The sequence below is a fragment of the Rutilus rutilus genome (assembly GCF_951802725.1).
Source record: "Rutilus rutilus genome assembly, chromosome: 5".
NCBI classification, from domain to species: Eukaryota; Metazoa; Chordata; class Actinopteri; order Cypriniformes; family Leuciscidae; genus Rutilus; species Rutilus rutilus.
The window spans coordinates 13,569,120-13,576,604 of record NC_140213.1 but is presented as its reverse complement, the minus strand read 5'-3'; positions in this window follow the sequence as shown (position 1 = coordinate 13,576,604).

Genomic DNA, 7,485 nt, shown 5'->3' with positions numbered 1-7,485 from the left:
TATAACTATCTATCTATATAAAGTTTATTAAAAAAAAATGTCCACCAGCGAAAAAAATCCAATCAAAAGCAAATACGTACGGTATACCATCTGATTATGTAATCCTGTCCGTATGAAAGGCGCATCTAGGCTACATTACATATGTTTGCAGGCGGCCTACACTGATTTAGAAAAGACTAGGTCATTAATAAACAATTAAATGCTTCGTTATTTTTTTCAGACACATTTATTATATCATTAGCCTACTTTTGCCGGTGCTTTGCGGCAAGTTTTATGCATGCGCTTGAGCGCGGAATACAGGCTAGCCTATATGCACCCAGGATTGAATATAAACGTGCGATTAGTCCTAATTGCTTAAATGAATGACTACTAGTCTAGAAAAATCCTTTAGTCTATGGCAACTCTAATCAACAGCCTACATTTAATATTTGACATTATTTAATTAGTAATTAGTATCCAGCTCTTTACATTAAATTAGTTGAGTTAGCATACTTAGTTAATGAACTAATAAAATAAAGTTTAAATTAAGATACTACCGGTAACCATATATTTCTATATAGCATTGCTTATTCCACCACACAAAGGACTGTTTATAAGGTGACAATCCGTTATACATGTGAAGATTGTATGGCTGTATCTTGAAGATTTTTGTATTGTATTGTATCTTCTGTTATAAAGACGAAGATTGACATTTCGTTCATTAAACAAAATAAGAACACAATGTTGTAAAAAAAATAAAAATAACTTAGGCTGTGTTCTGTTAGATGTGTTTTGACTACATTTTGTTTAATTATATCTCTAGGTAATGAAGATATAGCCTATTAACAAAAATAAATATTTTATATAATTATATTTAAAAAAAAAACTTATAGGCCTAGCCTATATCAAATATATATATATTTAAAAAGGGCCTCATTGATTAATTTTGCTAGCCTGGTTCTACCAGACTCTCGTACATTTCATTTGTACCTAGAGAGTCTGGCCTCTCTCCATTGAGAAACGTTTACTTCCTTGTAGGCGGGTTCTCTGTTAAAGTTCAAAACTATTGGATCTGCCCAGAGTCACTCAGGATCTGCCATAGCCAATCGCTAACGTGTGGTCGTATCGTAATGTCATGCGCCGAAACCGGCCGGAAACAACAAGTCCGAATGATCAGAGGATTATGTTTAGAACAAGATGTCTGTCTTTTATAAAGTTTATAAAGTGACGAGAATACTTTTTGTGCGCAAAAACAAACAAAAATAACGACTTTATTCCACTATTCATTTCCTTCTCTCTGTGCCTCGAGTCTTTTCACGTAGTTTGATAGAGCAGCGCGTCTGTGTTGTACGTCACACTATTGGCCGACGCCAGTCATGTGTGTGATCACATCAACATCATCGTTCTCAGCCACTCCCTCTGTTCGCTGATTGGTCCTACAAAAAATTGATTTCTGGAAACCTAAGGGTGTTTCTCAATATGCGTTCTTCAGCGATCTTGCGTCCTTGTGTTCTCGTTTTACGTCATCATTAACCGTCGAAGTTCAGACCCAATTCTCAAGAACGCAAGTACAGAGGACGCATGAAAGAACCCGGATGTGTTCTTGATACCGAGGATGCATCGAATGCAGACTTGAGCTAGTACTCGCCTGGTGTCCCAGAAGTCATTGCGGCCGGTTCCGAGTTCGTTCTTCCAAGGAAGCTTGGCAAGACCGGTCTCCACGAGAACACAAGTCCATTCTCTGCGTTCTTGGAATTGAGAAACAGCCTAAGAATATACAGCAGTCCCAGACGTAGTACTGAAGGAAAATGAAATTGAGCGGAAGTGCGTAGGAGGGCGCAGCCAGGCTATAATTTTGCCTCATTGGGGGCTGCTATTTGCTTAAGCTTTTTGAACGTAGAAGTGTGATAAAGGCGCGATAGGCTGTCAATTTTAAGTGGATAAAGGCATATTTTGTACATGACTATGTCCTTATAAGGGCAAAAAAGATGTCGTTTTAACGACATAAGATCTCGTTATTAAGACATAATTGAGTGGAAAAAATATGTATGTGGCAGCAATGCGTCACTGTATTTAGTTTATCATTAATGTGATAGGCTAATTCCTCATACAAACACAAAGCACTTTCTCGCCTCTGAAAGGTTATACCAATTCGTCTGGGATTTTATACCATGGTGGTTTTCACAGCCATAGACTACACAATTCTGTGACATTTTTGATGACTATTCATTGATTTGTTAGTGTGAGTGATGTACACCACCATGTTATTAAGGGTCATACAACCCCCAACATTTTGTTTGAGATGTGAACAGATATAATTCGTTACATTTACATTTGTTACATTCAACACTATTGCGCCAGAACACCCAACACACACCAGCTTATTGGTGGAGAGGAGACCGACTGATGAAGCCAATCAGTAGGCCTATATAGGGATGATTAGGAGGCCATGATGGACAGAGGCCAATGGGCAAATTTGGCCAGGATGCCGGTGTTAAACCTCTATTTTTTTGAAGGACATACTGGAATTTTTTTAATGACCACAGAGAGTCAGGACCTCGGTTTAACGTCTCATCCGAAGGACGGTGCTCTTTGACAGTATAGTGTCCCCATCACTATACTGGGGCGTTAGGACCCACACACCACAGTGATAGCATCCCCTGCTGGCCTCACTAACACCTCTACCAGCAGCAACCTGGATTTCTCAGGAGGTCTCCCATCCAGGTACTAACCAGGCGCTCAACCCTGCTTAGCTTTAGTAGGAAACCAGTCTTGGGCTACAGGGTGATATGGCTGCTGGCTGGATATGTATGGCTGCACATTACTTAAAACACTAAAAGCACTCATACATTTTATCAAGAAGTGGAAACTTAAACAAAGAGTCCAACTCAAGCAAAACACAGAAACAGATCAAATGTAACATAAAGCCCCTTTTTAAAAGCCTTTTTAAAAGAGAAAGAAATCACCTTGAAAAACTAAGAGATGTGGAAATAAATGCCATAACAGTTAAGACTATATTTCAGGATGCACAGAAATAGTTAAGGGTGTATTCTTCTAAAATATTTGAGAGATACAGATTTGATTAGAAAGATTCATTTAATTTCATTCCCCTCTCATTATGACCGCCGCTAGCGTAGCTAGCGAAAGCGGTCATATAGGGATTGTCAAAGTTTTTTTTTTTTTTTTTTTCGTCACCTTACTGAATTTTTCGTCAACGATACCAGGGACACCGAAGCACCGGGGAACATGAAATTTGGTGGGCATGTAGCCCCACTAGACTTCTAAGGAAAAATTTCGTTTGGTCCCCGGGGGCCACTCCCCCCCCCCGCGCTGGGCCCCCCCAAACCCAAAAAAATGCAGTTTTTCCTAAATAACTACCTGAACCGTGGCACCGAGGATGAAGAAATTTTTATGGTATGTTGGTCTACTAGACTTTTACGGAAAAATTTCGTTTGGTCCCCGGAGGCCACTTCCCCCCCCGCGCTGGGGCCCCCATAAATTTTTCGTCAACGATACCAGGGACACCGAAACACCGGGGAACATGAAATTTGGTGGGCATGTAGCCCCACTAGACTTCTACGGAAAAATTTCATTTGGTCCCCGGGGGCCACTCCCCCCCCGCGCTGGGCCCCCCCAAAACCAAAAAAATGCAGTTTTTCCTAAATAACTACCTGAACCGTGGCACCGAGGATGAAGAAATTTTTGTGGTATGTTGGTCTACTAGACTTTTACGGAAAAATTTCGTTTGGTCCCCGGGGGCCACTTCCCCCCCCGCGCTGGGGCCCCCGTAAATTTTTCATCAACGATACCAGGGACACCGAAGCACCGGGGAACATGAAATTTGGTGGGCATGTAGCCCCACTACACTTCTACGGAAAAATTTCGTTTGGTCCCCGGGGGCCACTCCCCCCCCGCGCTGGGCCCCCCCAAACCCAAAAAAATGCAGTTTTTCCTAAATAACTACCTGAACCGTGGCACCGAGGATGAAGAAATTTTTATGGTATGTTGGTCTACTAGACTTTTACGGAAAAATTTTGTTTGGTCCCCGGGGGCCACTTCCCCCCCCCTGCGCTGGGGCCCCCGTAAATTTTTCGTCAACGATACCAGGGACACCGAAACACCGGGGAACATGAAATTTGGTGGGCATGTAGCCCCACTAGACTTCTACGGAAAAAATTTGTTTGGTCCCCGGGGGCCACAGGGTTCAACTACCTGAACCGTGGCACCGAGGATGAAGAAATTTTTATGGTATGTTGCTCTTAAGGGCCCACATCAACCTAGCCCATAATCACTCATTTGTGATTTGCGCCCCTCCCATAAAAAATGAAAATGCAATATTATTCTGCTTTAATCGCCCCTATCTTCAGTGGAGATGTTCAGAACTGCACCATATTTCATGTGTATGATTAACTTGACATCCTCTGGGGGTATCCTCTGCTAAGTTTTGTAGAATTTCATCCATGGGGGGGTATAAAATAAATTCATTTATGTGCACATTTAGTGACTGTACACTCATCGGCCTGTAGATGGTGCTGTTGAGCGAAGGGTTGCTGGTTTAGGATGATACTGTCACACACACACATGCAGGAATACAAACAAACGCAAGCATGCACACACACTGACATCCACACGCACAGACACACACCCATACACACACATACAAATCCACATGCACAGACACACACACACAAACACACACGCGCACACATGTACGCACACATACATACACATACATACACGCACAGACACACACACACACATACACATACACAAACACACACACATACACACACACACACACACAGACAGACATGCACATACTATTACTTTTTTTAGGTATATACATAAACACGCAATACAGCCAAATTACTCCACGTCATTTATTTTTGTGGAAAGCCAGTGCAGGCCTGAGCGGCGGTCATATTTTGTACCGCGTTGCGGTACATCTAGTTTAATTTCATTTCATTTATTTATTCCTTTTGTTCATCGAGGCTTCACAGTAGGCTAGGTGGCGTAAATGCACCTTAACCGCCATAAAACACTTAAGAGGAGAAGACATGTCATGACAAATCGGTTCTCCCACGATCAGTTAATGATTATACTTAGTACATAACACAACAAATTATACTTATTTTTCACTTGATAAACTGTTGTTTACCCTATTTAATAATAGTAATAATAATGCCCTATCAAGTGAATAATTGAACATTATTGCATTCCTTTTATAACTGAAATATCTGGATATTTAACACTTATTTTAACACGTAAAGATTATTGTGTTATTGTGAATACATGTATGCTTATGCTAAGTGCAAATGCGTGTAAACTAAGCTATCAGGCTAATTGGGCAAGAACATAAACAAACTAATACAAACATTAAAGGTCATTGTAACATAGTTGAAACAGCATTCACCATAACATGATTTTGACATTTTGTAGGAATTGTAAGCAGGCGGTATAGAGAATACCTATTAAAAGTAATTTGAGTCAATGGGATCGCTTGGGGGGCCTTGCTACCGGGGTTTTGGGCGCAGCATCTAAACCGGAAGGATTGGGAGGGTGACGTTTTTGATATAGAAAAGGCCTATGACATGCTGTGGAAGAAAGGATTGCTTATCAAGTTGAAACTAGTGAGAGTTTTTAACTGGTGAAAGGATTTCTTAACAGAAAGGAAAATAACAGTTAAAGTTAATGGAGTATTGAGTAGATACTATAAAGTAGAGAATGGTACGCCTCAAGGGAGTATAATTAGTCCTTTGTTATTTTCATTAATGATAAATGATGCGTTTAAAGATGTGGGATGCTCAGTTGATGATGATGGAGTTATGTGGAAGAAGAGTAGGAATGTGGAATATGTTGTTAAGAAAATGCAGCAAGTTACATAACATTGAAAAGTGGGCATTTGAATGGGGATTTAGGTTCTCAGTGGATAAATCAAAGACCATGTGTTTTGAGAGGAAGAAAATATGTCCAGAGTTAAAGCTTAGTATGTATGGGAAAGAATTGGAAAGAGTAGACTGTTTTAAATATTTAGGTCTTTGGTTTGATAAGATGCTTACATGGGCAAGTCATGTCCAAAAAGTAGTGGATAAGTGTAATAGTGTCTTAAATGTTGTGAGATGTTTGAGGGGAGTGGAGTAGGGTGCAAGTAGACCAGCTATGAAAACTATTTATAGGATTAATAAGATCAGTGTTTGATTATGGATGTATAGTCGATGGGTCTGCTTCTGCAACTCAAATAACTTAAATAAACTGGATTTGATACAGTATCAGGCTTTGAGATTATGTATTGGGGCATATAAGACCACCCATGTGGCTGCAATCCAGGTAGAGATGGGAGAGATGCCTCTTAAATTAAGAAGAAAACAGTTGGCTCTAGTTTATTGGGCAAATTTGAAGGGTCCTAAAGAGGATCATCCTAGTCAGAAGGTTCTAATGCCCTGTCAAGAGAAGGAGAAAAAAACAGAGCTCAAGTTTTGGTTGGACAATAAAGTATTTTGCTAGAGAAATGGAAGTTACTATGTTAAGTGTACGTCCAATGGTAGCATTTTCGAGTGTTCCTCCCTGGATGTTTGAAGAGGTAGCAATAGATCTAACACTACTGGAAGAAAGAGAGAATGGGATTACCATAGATAACTGTACATTTGAAATGTATGTGGGAGGAAAATATGGAAATAATATTCAGATGCATCAAAAATAAACGAGAGTAGGGGTGGCATATGCAATCCCTGAATTAAAACTGATTAAGGCTAATAGAATTAGTGATGATCTTGCTGTGTATACAGCGGAGTTAATTGCTATGGTTGGCTTTATATGGGTGGAGGAGTATGGATAGAAAGGTCTAGTGATATGGTCTGATTCAAATTCAGCTTTACTAAGTATAAATAATCTGCACTCTGAATCCAGGCAATATATTGTTTATGATATAGTGCATTTAGTGAATAGATTGATAAAGTCAGGAGTCAACATCGTGTTGGGTTGGGTCCCAGTAGGAGTAATGGGGAATGAAGTTGCAGGTAAATATGCTAAACAGGCAACAAAGCAAGACAGCATTAATCAAGTACAATATAGCAAAGCAGAAATTAAAAGCATGATTAAAGCCAAAAATAAGGGTATAAGGACATATTTATGGGACAATGAAAGCACAGGCAGACATCTATATAAAATTCAAAAGAATGTTGGATGGAGCAGGAATACCAGCAGAAGCAAGCAGGAGGATATACTGTCTCAAGAATGAGGTATAGACATACAGGATTGAACAGCACATTAGTTCTAATGAGAAAACATGCTGATGGTAACTGTGAGTGTGGTAATCAAGAAACCATAGAACATGTTATAGAACATTGTCCTAAATACAATCAGGAACGACAAACAGTTAGACGTATTTTTATTCCTTGAAAACAACAGGATTATTCCATTGAATTTAGCGATGTAGAATTCAGACCCACACTCCTATTCAGAAGGTGGCGGTAATGCACCTAAAAGCTGTTTGCCAACCACGAAGAA